This window comes from Myotis yumanensis, unplaced genomic scaffold (genome assembly GCF_028538775.1).
Source record: "Myotis yumanensis isolate MYYU_CA2020_CCGP unplaced genomic scaffold, mMyoYum1.0.hap1 SCAF_13, whole genome shotgun sequence".
Lineage (NCBI taxonomy): Eukaryota > Metazoa > Chordata > Mammalia > Chiroptera > Vespertilionidae > Myotis > Myotis yumanensis.
Window position 1 is genome coordinate 60,579,996 of NW_027223764.1, and position 15,788 is coordinate 60,595,783.

Here is a 15,788-nt window from a genome sequence, read left to right on the forward strand (position 1 = left end):
ATTGATCATATTAAGTAGAAATCTAGACATATAAATGAGCCAAATCAAATTTCTATAATGAACCCAGGCCAGCAGAGGGGGGCAGTTGGGGGTGACCAGGCCAGCAAGCAGCGGGGGGCAGTTAGGGGCGATCATACCAGTACGCAGAGGCAGTGAGGGGCGATCAGGCTGACACTGGCGGGGGGGGGGGGGGGGGGGGCGGCAGTTAGGGGTGACCAGGCAGGCAGGCAGTTGAGCGATTAGGAGCCAGCAGTCCAGGTTTGTGAGGGGGATGTCCCCCAAGGGGTCCCGGATTGGAGGGGTGCAGGCTGGGCTGAGGGAACCACCCCCTCTGTGCACAAATTTCGTGCACCAGGCCTCTAGTTCACTTATAATGTTAGGACATTATAAGCTGAATACTCATATTGATGAAAAATCCATCAAGTGGGCTGACCAGCAGGTTAGCTACTGGGAGAAGAAGAAGATTAATAATTTGAAGACATAGCAATAAGAAAGGTCCAAACTAAAACCCAAATGGAAAAAGGACTGAAAACAGTGAGCAGAGTACCTGTGAGCTGTGTGCCATTCCACAGAGTGCTACTCCTACAGCTGTGTCCTCAAAGGAGAGGGTGAACAGGTGGACACAAATATATTTCAAGAAATAACAGTCAAAATTGTTCCAAAATGATACAATTATAACAACAGATTCAAGAAACTCAATAAACTCCACACACAAGAAACATGTAGAAAACTGCACCATAGCACATGACTCCTGAAAAGCAATGATAAACACAAAATCCTAAAAGCACCAAGAAAAGTAAATACATTAAATGAAGAAAAATAAATATAAGGTGGCAGTGAATTTCTACTAGCAAGTCAGAAATAACCAGGAAGACAGTGGAACAATATCTGCGGGGGGGGAGGAGAATGAAAATGAAAAGGCCAATCTAAAATTCTATAACCAATAAAACCACCTCTCAAAAATAAAGGCAAAAATAAGTAAATGTTTGACACTCAAAGGCTTAAATAATCCATTATCAGCAGACTTGCATTGCAATAAAAACTAAAGATATTTCTTTCAGGCAGAAGAAAAATAAGTTCAGATATAAATCTGGATCTACACAAAAGATTAAAGAGCACTGGAAAGCTAATCATGTAAGAAAATATAAAAATTATTATTTAAATCTGTCTAACAGCTGCCTCTCAGAGTCCCAGCAACTGCTGCAAACCTTGGAGAGAAAGCTGCCTTTGAGTTCCGACCGAAGCCGGACAGTCCAGCTTCTCCCGTTTGAGTCTGGGTCCCTAGAGATTTGCCCGGATCTGGAGCTCAGAGTCTGAGACTACCTCCCGAATGAAAACAACAACAACGCCCTCAGCCGCCAGCCCTCTCCACATGCATTCCGCACCTTAGTATTTCACTCCAGCACTGTGCCTCCTCTGAGTCTCGAGAAGATTCCGAAGATGGCGGCGATATAGGCAGACACATCCCAGGTCGTGTCCCGGAGCAAATGGATGCCTGGTATGTGGTGCCTTGTTGTGTTGTATTTTGTGCCTTTAAATCAACGCAGTAGATCCAAGCAACAGCAGCCTCCTGAGCACCACACCATCTGTCTGAGGAACAGCAGCTGTACGTGAAGCCTCCCCCGACCAGCCAGAAGAGCCACGACAGCTGTGAACAGCACCCACCAGAGGAGCTGCTGCGAACTGAGGAGCAGCTGCTACTGTAACCGCCCGAAGAGCAACCACAGCCCAAGCAGCCACTGCCACCCAGGGAGCAGCCACTGAACGACTCAATGTCTAGATAATTCAGTGAGATCAAACATGGGTAGACAAAGAAACCCCCAAGGGAAAGAAAAGGAGGACTCGCCAGAAAAACATCTAAGTGATACAGAGGCATGCAACATGACAGAAAAAGAATTCAGAATAAGGGTCCTAGAGTGCATAAACCAGATGGAGAAAAAAATCAACTACCTATGCAAGAAGCAAGAAGAAACAGATGGAAAAAAAACTACCTATGCAAGAAACAAGGAGAAACAGATGAAAAAATCAATAACATATGCAAGAAGCTAGAAGAAACAGATGAAAAAATCAATAAATTATGTAAGAACCAAGAACAAATGAAGAGCGACATAGCTGCAATAAAAAACACCATTGAAAGTTTCAACAGTAGATTAGAAGAAGCGGAGGACCAAATTAGTGAATTAGAAGACAAGGAAGCAAAACACAATCAAACTGTACTGCAATTGGAGAAAAAAATTAAAAGACAGGAGGAGAGCCTAAGGGAGCTTTGGGACAACATGAAACAAAACAACATACAAATAATAGGGGTGCCAGAACAACAGAAAGAGGAACAAGGATCAGAAAACCTACTCGAAGAAATAATATCAGAAAACTTCCCTGAGGTGGGGAAGAAAAAAGTCACACAAGCCCAGAGAGTCCCAAACAAGGTGAACCTGAAAAGACCCACACCAAGACACATCATAATTACCATGGCAAGTGTTCAGGACAAAGAGAGAATCTTACAGGCTGCAAGAGAGAGATGGAAAGTTACATACAAGGGATCTCCCATTAGACTATCAAATGATTTCTCAACAGAAACACATCAGGCCAGAAAAGAATGGACGGAAATTTACAAAGTGATGCAAAGCAAAGGACTGAATCCAAGAATACTCTATCCAGCAAGGCTATCATTCAAAATTGAAGGGGAAATAACAAGCTTCACAGACAAAATAAGGCTAAGGGAGTTTATCAACACCAAGCTAACAATGCAAGAAATGCTAAAGGGACTGGTGTAAAAAGAAGAAATATAAAGCTCAGAAAGAAAACAGCCACACAAAAAAAGAAATGGCTACAAACAAGTACCTTTCAATAATAACTTTAAATGTAAACGGACTAAATGCTCCAACCAAAAGACATCCAGTGGCTGAATGGATAAAAAAACATGACCCATTTGCTGTCTACAAGAGACCCACCTCATTAGAAGGGACTGACACAGACTGAAAGTGAAAAGATGGAAAAATATCTTCCAGGCAAATGGAAAGGAAAAGAAAGCTGGGGTAGCAATACTTATATCAGACAAAATAGACCTCAAAGTGAAGGCCATAACAAGATATAAGGAAGGCCACTTCATAATACTAAAGGGATTAATACAACAAGAAGATATAACCCTGGTAAACATATATCCACCCAATGCAGGAGCACCCAAATACATAAAAAAAACTCCTGGAAGATATCAAAGGAGAGATCGACAACAATACAATTATAGTAGGGGACTTTAATACAGGAATGACATCACTGGATAAATCCTCGAAACAATCAGCAAAGAAACAGCAATCCGAAATGACTCACTAGATCAGATGGACTTAATTGACATCTTCAGAACACTTCACCCCAAAGCCACGGAATATACATTCTACTCAAGTGCTCATTGGACAGATTCAAAAATAGACCACATATGGGGTCTTACACAAAGTCTTCCCAAATTCAAGAAGATTGAAATCATAGCAAGCATCTTCTCAGACCACGATGGCATAATATTAGAAATAAACTACAATAAAAACAACCCAAAATACTCAAACACTTGGAAGCTGAATAGCATGTTATTAAATATTGATTGGGTTACCAATGAGATCAAAGAAGAAATTAAAAACATTCTGGAAACTAATGACAATAAAAACACAACAATCCAAAACCTATGGGACACAATGAAAGCAATCCTGAGAGGGAAGTTTATAGCTCTACAGGCCTATCTCAAAAAAACAAGAAAAAATGGTAGTAAATCATCTAACTCTACAACTCAAAGAATTAGAAAGAGAGCAACAAGAAAACCCCAGAGTGAGCAGAAGGAAGGAGAAAATAAAGATTAGAGCAGAAATAAATGACATAGAGACCAAAAAAACAATACAGAAAATCAATGAAACCAAGAGCTCGTGTTTGAAAGGATAAAGAAGATTGACAAACCTCTAGCCAGGCTCACCAAGAAGCAAAGAGAGAGGACCCAAATAAACCAAATCAGAAACAATAGAGGCGAAATAACAACAGACCCCGCAGAAATACAAATGATTGTTAAAAAATACTATGGACAGCTCTACTCCAACAAACTAGACAACCTGGAGGAAATGGACATGTTCCTAGAAAAATACAACATTCCAAAACTCCATCAGGAAGAATCTAAAAATCTCAATAGGCCAATAACTATGGAAGAAATTGAAGCAGTCATCAAAAAGCTTCCAGCAAACAAAAGCCCAGGACCAGATGGCTTCACAGGGGAGTTTTACCAAACATTCAAGGAAGAACTAAAACCTATCCTCCTCAGACTACTACAAAAAATTCAAGAGGAAGGAACACTTCCAAGCTCATTCTATGAAGCCAGCATCACCCTAATACGAAAACCAGGGAAAGACAACACAATGAAAGAGAATTACAGGCCAATATCCCTCATGAACATAGATGCCAAAATCCTAGCAAATCGGATCCAGCAGTACATCAGAAAGATCATACACCATGACCAAGTAGGATTTATCCCAGGGATGCAAGGATGGTACAACATCCGTAAATCAATAAATGTGATACATCACATAAACAAATTGAAAGAAAAAAAAACATACTCATATCAATTGATGCAGAAAAAGCATTTGACAAAATCCAACACCCATTTTTGATAAAACCTCTCAGCAAGGTGGGAGTAGAAGGATCATACCTCAACATAATAAAAGCCATATATGACAGACCCACAGCCAACATCATACTCAATGGACAAAAACTAACACCATTTCCCCTAAGAACAGGAACAAGACAGGGATGCCCACTCTCACACTCCTGTTCAACATAGTACTGGAAGTATTAGCCATTGCAATTAGGCAAGAAGAAGAAATAAAAGGCATCCAAATTGGAAAAGAGGAAGTAAAACTGTCCTTATTTGCAGACGACATGATATTATACATATAAAACCCTAGAGACTCCATCAAAAAACTACTAGACTTAATACATGAATTTGGCAATGTAGCAGGATACAAAATTAACCCCAAGAAATCTGAGGCATTTCTATACACCAGTAGTGAACTTTCAGAAAGAGAGATTATAAAAACAATCCCATTTACCATCGCACCAAAAAAATTAAGCTACCTAGTTATAAACTTAACTAAAGAGGTAAAAGACCTCTACCCAGAAAACTACAGGACATTGAAAAAAGAGATAGAGGAAGACATAAACAGATGGAAAAACATACCGTGTTCATGGATTGGTAGAATCAACATCATTAAAATGTCCATACTACCCAAAGCAATATATAAATTCAATGCACTTCCCATTAAAATACCAATGGCATACTTCACAGATATAGAACGAACTCTCCAAAAATTCATCTGGAATCAAAAAAGACCCCGAATAGCTGCAGCGATCCTGAGAAAGAACAAAGTAAGTGGGATCTCAATACCAGATATCAATATGTATTACAAAGCCACTGTTCTCAAAACTGCCTGGTAATTGCACAAGAACAGGCATATAGATCAATGGAATAGAATAGAGAGCCCAGAAATCGGCCTGAACCAATATGCTCAATTAATATTTGAAAAAGGAGGGAAAAACATTCAATGGAGCCAAGTTAGTCTCTTCAATAAGTGGTGTTGGGAAAATTGGACAGATATATGCAAGAAAATGAAACTAGACCACCAACTTACACCATACACAAAAATAAACTAAAAATGGATAAAGGACTTAAATGTACAACGGGAAACCATAAAAATTCTAGAAGAATCCAAAGGCAACAAAATCTCAGACATATGCTGAAGCAATTTCTTCACTGATACAGCTCCTAGGACACTTGAAACTAAAGAGAAAAGGAACAAATGAGACTACATCAAAATAAAAAGCTTCTGCACAGCAAAATAAACCATCAACAAAACAAAGAGAAAGCCCACTGTGTGGGAAAATATATTTGCCAATGTCATATCTGATAAGGATCTAATCTCCAAAAGTTATAGGGAACTCGTACAACTTAGCAAAAGGAAGATAAACAATCCAATCAAAAAATGGGCAAAGGATCTAAATAGACACCTTTCAAAAGAGGACATTCAGAAAGCCAAGAGACATATGAAAATATGCTCAAAGTCACTAATCATCCAAGAGATGCAAATCAAAACAACAATGAGGTACCATCTCACATCTGTCAGAATGGCTATCATCAACAAATCAACAAACGACAAGTGCTGGAGAGGATGTGGAGAAAAAGGAACCCTCGTGCACTGCTGGTGGGAATGCAGACTGGTGCAGCCACTATGGAAGACAGTATGGAGTTTCCTCAAAAAACTAAAAATGGAACTTCCATTTGACCCTGTGATCCCACTTCTAGGAATATATCCCAAGAAACCAGAAACACCAATCAGAAAGGATATATGCACCTATATGTTCATAGCAGCACAATTCACCATAGCTAAGATCTGGAAACAGCCTAAGTGCCCATCAGTAGATGAATGGATTAGAAAACTGTGGTACATCTACACGATGGAATACTATGCTGCTGTAAAAAAGAAGGAACTCTTACCATTTGCAACGGCATGGATGGAACTGGAGAGCATTATGCTAAGTGAAATAAGCCAGTCAATGAAGGAAAAATACCACATGATCTCACTCATTCATGGATAATAGAGACCATTATGAACTTTTGAACAATAATAGATACAGAGGCAGAGCTGCCTCAAACACATTGTCAAAGTGCAGGGGGAAGGCCAGGGAGGGTTGGGGGGCAGGAGGGAGGGGGATAAGAGATCAACCGAAGAACTTGTATGCATGCATATAAGCATAACCAATGGACATAAGGCACTGGGGGGTAGGGGAGGCCAGGGGATTGTCAAGGGTGGGGAAAAAAATAAGGACACATATGTAATACCCTTTGTAATACTTTAAGCATTAAAAAAATAAATAAATAAAAATAAAATAAAATAAAAATAAAAAGTCTGTCTAACAGATTATTAATGTTTAAATTTTAAAATAGTAGCAATATCTTAGGTCATGTATAACCGGTAAAATTAAATATTTGACAACAAAGTGCCAAGGCTGTGAGGGAAAATGAAAGTATCCTATCTAATAAAAGAGAAACATGGTAATTAGTGTACGACTGCTACCCTTCCCATTGACTAATCAGGGTGATATGCAAATTAACTGCCAGCCAAGATGGCGATTAACCACCAACAAAGATGGTGGCTAATTTTCATATGTAGGCACAAAGCTGGGAGGCTAAAGGGAAAGGACGGAAGAAGCCCCCTGCCACTGACGGTGATAGGAAACCCAGGGGGGAGCTAAGAGCCGGGGGAAGGGCAAAGGCGGCCCTGGGGGCCGTCTTTGCCCTGCCCCCCAGCTGTGATCAGAGAACCAGGTGCCTTTGCCGCCCCGCCCATTGATAGTGGGAAGCAGGGGTGGAGCCAGCAATGGGAGCTGGGCAAGGATGAAGCCAGCAGTCCGGGGAGCTAGGGATCCCTTGCCAAGGCCTAAAGCCTTGGCCAAAGACGTTAGGCCTGGGCAGGGGTGGAACCTGCAATCGTGGGGAGCTGGGGGTCCCCTACACAGACCTAACGCCTTGGCCAGAGGCGTCAGGCCTGGGCAGGGGTGGAACCAGCCATTGCTGGGAGCAGGGGCAGAGTCAGCTATCCTGGGCAGCTGGGGGTACCCTTCCTAGGCCTAACACCTTGGCCAGAGGTGTTAGTTCTAGGCAGGGGCGGAGCCTGCAACCACGGGGAGCTGGGGGTCCCCTGCCCAGGCCTAAGGCCTCGGCCAGAGGCATTAGGTCTAGGCAGGGGCAGAGCGGGAGATCACAGGGAGCTGGGGTCTCCTGCCCAGGACTAATGCCTCCACCAGAGGCCTTAGGTCTTGGCAGGGGCGGTGCCAGAGATTGTGGGTAGCAGGGGCGGAGCCAGGAATGGTGGGCAAGGGGCCTATCTGGTGATCAGCGATAGGGTGATGAGGGTCAACTCCTCTGGCTGAGGCATCAGGCCTGGGCGGGGGGCAGAGCCAGAAATCTGAGGGGGCTGGGGGTCCCCTGCCCAGGCCTGATGCCTGGGCCAGAGGCATCAGGCCTGGGTGGGAGGTGGAGCCGGTGATTGGGGGGATATGAGGGTCCCCTTGCCCAGTCCTGAAGCCTGGGTCAGAGGCGTCAGGCTTGGGTGGAGGGTGGAGCAAGCGATCAGAGGGAGATGGGGGTCCCCTGCCCAGGCATGATTCCTGGGCCAGAGGCATCAGGCCTGGGTGGGGGTCAGAGCCAGTGATGGGGGGAGATGGGGGTCCCCTGTCCAAGCCTGACACCTCTGGCGGAGGCGTCAGGCCTGGGCAAGGGATCGATCCTGCGATTGGAGGGTGATGGGGGTCAATGCCTGAGGGCTCCCAGTATGTGAGAGGGGTCAGGCTGGGCTGAGGGACACTCCCCCCCACACCCAGTGCACGAATTTCGTGCACCGGGCCCCTAGTCCTATATAATAAAAGGCTAATATGCAAATAGACCAAACAGCAGAACAACGGAACAACCGAACAACTGAACAACCAGTCGCTATGACGAGCGCTGACCACTAGGGGGCACGTGTGGAACATGGCAGGCATCAGCAGCAGGCAACAGAGCGTGAAACATGGCAGCATCGGCCATGGCAGGATGGTGTAGCAGGTGAGTGGGGGCGCCAACCCAAGGCGGGACACCAGTCGCTGTCATTGGGGTGTGATCTGGTGGTTACTGAACATTCTTCGCTCCTACGCACCACGGTCCCTCTCAGCATTTGCACCTGCTGCTGGTGCCAGCCCGACTCACACCCGCTGTCAGTCCCAATTGCTCAGCACCGTCAGCAGGTGCAAGCGGTGGCTGCCAGCCTCAATCAGCCCTGAGGGGTTCTCCATCTCCCCCTGCTCCTGAGGGGTGATCGGGGCAGCAGTCACCACTCACACCTGCTGATGATGCCAGCTCTGCTCACATCCACTGCTGGTGCCAGCCCCAATCGCTCCACACCATCAGCGGGTGAGAGCAGGGCCAGCACTTCAGAGCATGGGAGTGGCGGCAGCAGGAGTGGGGCTGCTGGCAGACAGGGGAACCAGGGGCTGAGGTGGGAGGTGCCGGGTTGGAATCCACCCCTGTGCCCACAGCAGCCTCACAGCCCACAGTTCCTTTCAAGGTGCACAAATTTGTGCACTGGGCCCCTAGTACTGTTATAAGTTTCTTATACTATACATGCAATGGCATATGTTTTACTTGAAGTTAGAATGTTATAGGTTATAAAGGTGGACTATAAATACTAAAGTAACCACTAAAATAATACCACAAGGAGATAGAGCTAATAACAGAAGATATTAAAATGGAGTAAAATGTTCTCAATTTTTTAAAAGGCATAAAATAAAAAAAAGGGATACAGAACAGATAAGAAACATAAAAAATAGAAAATGATTAAATTTACATCCAATCATATTATTAAGCACACTAAATATAAATGATATACAAACATCCTCAATAAAATGCAGAGCTTGTCAAATTGGATCTTTTAAAAGCAAAACCAAATATATGCTGCCTAAGAGAAATCCTATATAATAAAGAGGTAATATGCAAATGAACCCTCACACCCTCACAAGATGGCTGCCTACAACCAGGCTGGCAGGGAGGTTAGTGAGGAACGACGAAATACCAAACGACTGAACAAGCAGGCTGTGTGGGGTGACCAGGCCGGCAGGGGGGGCAGTTGGGGGCAACCAGGCTGGCAGAGGGGGGCAGTTGGGGGTGACCAGGCCAGCAAGCAGGGGGGGCAGTTAGGGGCAATCAGACCAGTAGGCAGAGGCAGTGAGGGGCGATCAGGCTGGCACACAGGGGCAGTTAGGGGTGACCAGGCAGGCAGGCAGTTGAGCGATTAGGAGCCAGCAGTCCAGGATTGTGAGAGGGATGTCTGACTGCTGATTTAGGCCTATGATCGGGCCTAAACCGGCAGTCGGACATCCCCTGAGGGGTCCCGGATTGGAGAGCCACTTAAAAGATTGCACAGCAAAGAATATTACCAGGGGTAAAGAAAGATATTTCATAATGATAAGAGGTGATTAAGAGGACATAATTCTGCTAAACGTTTATCCACCAAATAACAGAACTTTATTAAAAATGCAGCAAAAATTGATAGAATTGCAAGGAAAAATTTATAAATCCACAACTTTATTCAGAGATTTCAATGCATTTCTCTCAATAATTGATAAAACAAGGACAAGAAAATCAGTAAGGATATAGTAAACTAAACAATGCCAGCAACCAATTGGAAGTAATTGGCATTTATTAAATAGTTCATCCAACAACAGCAGATTGCACATTTTTTTCAAGTAAGTGCAGAGTGCCACGACCTGCACAGTGAGGTTCAGGATCTACAGGAGGGGCTGACGCACAAATGAAAAATGCTATACAAGAAATATGAATTTTGGAAGGTATGGGGGACCAGGTGGAGTCTCTTTCTTGAAGAAGCACACCGAGCCCAGTCTGTCTCCTTTTTATTCACTTTGAATACACATTTGCCCTTTAGCAATGCATACAGGCAGATCAAAGATAAAGATTGGTAAACAATGTAAGGATTATCAGGTCAGGAAATTGCCTCAAGTCACTGCAATCACAGGGGGAGGGGGGCAAAACTTGTGCTGATATTGGCCTTCCATTGTCTCTTTTTGATGCTAACTGCTATTTGCTTTAGCCTCTGGCAGCAGAGCATTTACTAAGATAGGTCATGTTCTGGGCAATAAAATCAGTTTCAGTAAATTTTAAAGGATTTAAGTTATGCAAAGTCTCTTCTCTTATTGTAATGGCATTAAATTAGCAATCAACAACAGAAAAATATCTGTAAAATCACTAAGTATTTTGAAATATAGTAATACTTACTAAATAAACCTTGGATCAAAGAAGAAATCAATAAAACAATGTCGTTTTGACTGAATGGAACTGAAAACACTACAAACCAAAAGTTGTGGAATACAGCTAAAGCTACCAAATGAGGCAGCCATGCTACTCTGAGGTATTTACCTAAGAGAATTGAAAGCAGTATGTATTCATACAGAGACTTGCATATACTGATTATTTTATTTCTATAAAATTCTAAAAAATCAAAACAAGCTTGTAATGATGCGAAGTGGATCAGCAGTTGTCTGTGGAGTGTGGCTGTTGTGGAGGAGCAAGAAGAAGGATTACTTACAAGTGACACAAGAAAACTTTCGGGAGTAATACACATGTTCATTATCATGCATGTAGTTATAGTTTCATGAGTATGATTGCATGCATGGTTATTTGCTTGTTGTCCAATTAGCAAACCATCTCTACTTGTTAATATCCAGAAAGTATCTCTTCATGTTCTTTATTGTCAAACGCACCACTCCTGGTTAATTTCATATCTCCTGCAACACACACAGGACAGAGAGCAACATTGTCATTGCTTAGAAGGCCAGGCCAAGGCCCTTTGGCAGCTAATTATATTGAAACTAGTAGCCTGGTGCACGAAATTCGTGCACATTGAAAGGGAATTAATTAGAGGAATGTAATTTGGACTCACTATCTAATATCAATATGTGAGCTTGAGGCAGTCCACGTTTCTGAAATTCAATGACATGAATTTTAGCTATTACTTTGCCAAATAAATGGAATTTACAGATATCATTTAAAAGAGCATTCAGCTTAATATTAAAAACTCTGGCTACCAAGTCCAGTCTGTTTTCAACTTTTTGCCAGCGTTGTAAATTGTTAGCAATATCTGCCCATTTGGGGTTGCATGTCATTGTTATGAATAAATCGGGCTTGCCATACTTCGTTTTAATTGCCATAGCATCCTGATATTGCTGCTGCATATATCTGGGACTACCCTCAGAAGATGGAAGTATTATCATTTTACCAATCAGCACATTGTCATTTTCAGATCTAGATTTGAGATAATCCATCAAACCACTATATTTTTCAACTCAAAACTTAGATTGGTTTGCTTTGATGAAATTTATCTGATTGGCCTCCATTTTTGAATACTAATCCACAATAAACTGTTGAGTTAATTTTCCTGCATTTAAAATAGGATTGAATGTGTCCTGCACAGAGAGATGAAATCTATAATACTGCATTTGTGTGACTCGTGTCCTTACATTTTGTCTAGTATTATTGTCGATTACACTGTTGTCTCTGAGTCTTAATGCAATATCTGTCCCCCAGCCTTGTTCACCATGTGGAAAAAGAATAGGATATGTCATTGCATCTAATGTAGGAAACAGGATATTGATTTGTTTCATTTTAGTGGCAATTGGATTATTGGGATCTAGTTTACAGTGAATGAGCAAGTCCCTTTCAAAAGGAGGTTCTTCACCTTCGTTTCTGAATATGACAGCAACCTCGGTTACAAGGGGAGAATTATATCTACCTGGGTCACTGTTATGCTCATATTTAATCGCCATTGTTACTTCTATGGGAGCAATACCTTTTGCTGCTGCTTCAGATTGGGCTTCCTTTTCTACCTCATGTAGCATCTTGTAGATTTTGTTAATTCACTTATTTCATGCACGAGGTTGTTGATGTTGATCAGAAGTCTTTATGAGCAGCCCTGGTTTTCTGGCATTGCTAATCTTTTACTTGTAGCTTCGGCTGTATCCAAAATATAGAGTTAAGCAAACTTCCGAGAAACACCATCTGAAGGGTGTAAAGTTCCAGTATGGTGATAAACTTGTCCGTGTATTCTAAAACAGTATGGCCCATATCCTGATGGCGGTGCAATATTTGCACCCATGGAAGCAAAAGCAAAAGAAATATTTATGGAACGAATATTTTCCATGATATTGTTACTGTCAGAATCTGTGTTTGTTATTAATCTTTTTAAATATGCTGGGTAATCTGGAAAATATATATCATTTGGATAGACTTTCCCTTTGCTACAACATTGAGTAAATTTCCCATCAGATGGTTTTTCATCAGAGAAATTTAGTGATAGGCAAAATTCACATCAGACAGTCATTCCACCACAACTATGTTCGAGGATTGCATCCTCATGTACTCCATTTTCACTGAGAAGGCAGTTCCCATCGGTATTGGTAGTACTTGTTGATGACTGTTCTCTAGACATATTCTGTCGTCGCCACCGCCTTCTTTCAACTTCAAAGGCACGTTGGTCTTTAGACATTTTCTGTCGATGACGCCAGTGTTTTTCGGCATCAGAGCAGCATTTTTCCAGTAGCTGGTGTTCAGATACATCCTGTCACAGGCACTGCCTTCTTTCAAGATCAGACACACGCTGCTCTGCAGACACTTTCTGTCAATAACTGATAACCCCGGCATGTTTCAGCTGCAGAGCTATGTCGTTGTATCAACAGTTGTTCTTTAGACATAGCCCCACCTCTCTACTGTCAGGTCTGAGATGCAGGTGAATGAGAGTCCTGGCTGTCAGGCCGCTGAGAGCTGTCTGACCAATGGCTGATTCTGGCTGATTCTGTGGGGGTGGGACTTCCTCCTCCCTGCTGTCAGTGTCCACAGCTGTGATGAGGAAGCTGGGGTGACAGAGGGGGCCATGCTCTCCAAACCACCCTCTCTCTCGCTCTGCTCTATGTTCAGCAGCCTCCTGCTCTGCCAAGTCCTCCAAACCTCCCGCTCTCCGCCAGCAAGGTCCCAGGAGCCTGTGGGCTTGGGTAGGTGTGAGTGGCCTTGCCTCCCATGCTAGAGGCCCAGTGCATGTATTTGTGCATGAGTGGGGTCTGGTTGGCTAGCCCTGTTCTGAACCGGCCAGCCCTGACCCTGATTGGGATGGGAAGAGGCGAGATCCAGGGGGTGAGGCTGGCTAGGGGGAGGGGCCACGGGCAGTTGGCTGACTGGCCCTGCCCCCTGATCAAACTCCCAGTCAAACTCTCAGTGGAGGGGACAATTTACATATTAGCCTTTTATTATATAGGGTAATATAGATACTCATGCAAGTAAAGCTTTGTCCACTTCACAACAACACAACCCTCCCAAGAAAGGAATAGAACTTGCTGAGTTCTCTGCAGTAAGAAATTGGTCTCCTTCTTTTCAATTTTGGACCAAGAATGGAGACAGGTTTCAGATTTGACTCATTTCATAGTTTTTTCAAATTACTCTGATCTCCAAAACCATAAACTGCTGACTTAACTTCCAGGTTCCATCATCAGTGCAGCCGCTTGGGTCCTGAATGCATGGTCAGGATGGGGAGGACAGAGCATAAAGTACCATTCATTTTATTTCTGGTACGTGCTGCTCCCATCCCTGCCAGAATAGAGTCAAAGCCTATCACTCCTTCCAGTGATAGGAACCCCTTTTCTGCAGATTTCTCCTGATAGTTCTGGTACATTAGTTCTAGAAGCTGAGACTCTCCAGAGATGTCACTACAACTAGTTCTGTTTTGAGTGCATGCTTTTACTCTGGGTTGGTCCTCCAATTGAGATGGTTCTACACATTGAGGACACTCATCAAGTGAGCTGGGCTGGTGACGACACAATTATTACTCCAACTTCAGGAGGTAGGTCAGCTTTCCCAGCTTTGGGCAGCTTCTCCACACACTGCAGCTTCTCTCAGAAGCAGCCGGCCATGGCCCCAGGGAGGCGGGGGTCTCCTTCTGGACTCAGCTGCTACCGGCCACCTCCTCATTCACAAACCGGCCCCTGAAGCTCGGGGCACTGACCCCACCAGGAAAGGCCTCTGCCTGGTCGCCATGATGAGCCACCACAATGAGGTTCTTATAAGTCATGATTGCATTTCACTGACGATGACCACAAATGCAAGTTGTAGCCAGAGTGCACAGAAAATTACTGTTTGGTATGTTATAGCATAAAAGTAGAGCACCCTTTTTCCAAACATACCTTCTCTAGAACTCCGTAGCCCCAAATCCCTGCATTCCTAGAGTGGGATCTCCATCCGTGCTGACCACATATCTGCCTCCCAGATGTGCCCTCCAATGGGGACATAGGCAAGAGGCCAATGGGCAGAGAGAAAAGAGTCATCTAATTTGCACAACTAATTTCTGTCCCTCTCATAAAATCACCTGGGAGAGCGCACATCACCACATGGAACAACACCGAGGAAGGGTGTCGGTCAGAAGGGTGTTGGTCAGAAGGGCGTCGGTGAGAAGGGCATTGCAAAGAGATAGCCTTGGACGTCCCAGTGGCGATGAGCCAACCCAGGGACATCAGAAATTTGTTATACAGGCTGTGGAGGGAAGGAATGACTCCATGGTATCCAGGGACGAGGAGGTGCAAGTGTTAAGGACCCCTGGGTCCACCAGCCACCACTTCTTCCCTTGGCTGCAGGTGGTCAGAGTCTCCAAGTTAGCGTGCACCTGGTGACCACAGACCCCACATGCAGGCAGGCGTGTCCATCAGCAGTAGACCAGCCAGTTCTGAACCTTGAATTCAATCTGTTTCTAACATGAGGGGGGTCACCAAAATCAGAATAGTGACACCATTCTTGTGGCCCAATCTCACATAATCCCATTGGGAAAATAGCACGGCAGTGAGAGGGGTAAACCACTTTCCAGAAAATCCTCTGGAACCTGAGTCTGGCCTCTGTGTCCAGGATACCCCCTAGGAAAGTGGAGCTGAGGCACTCCTTGGTTGACCCCACAGACTTGATAGAAGGTAGACAAGTACCCCAAAAGGAGGAGGTGGGGTGGGACTACCATGAGTGGTCCACAGCACACCACCAAGTTAGATCCACAGTTATGGCCCAGTGAGCCCCAGGGGCAGGAGGGAACTTAGGGAATGTTTAGGGATGCAATCACTGGCACCCACACGGGACTAGTCCGGGCTCAGGATGCCTGCCAGGCCTGGCTGGTCACAGCCACGCAGGAGGG

At 44.1% G+C, this 15,788-nt stretch overlaps 1 pseudogene; it reads right to left on the reverse strand.

The window, feature by feature from the left end:
* Positions 1-13,916: 13,916 nt before the first annotated feature.
* LOC139021571 (saccharopine dehydrogenase-like oxidoreductase) lies at positions 13,917-14,653 on the reverse strand (annotated as a pseudogene).
* Positions 14,654-15,788: the final 1,135 nt, after the last annotated feature.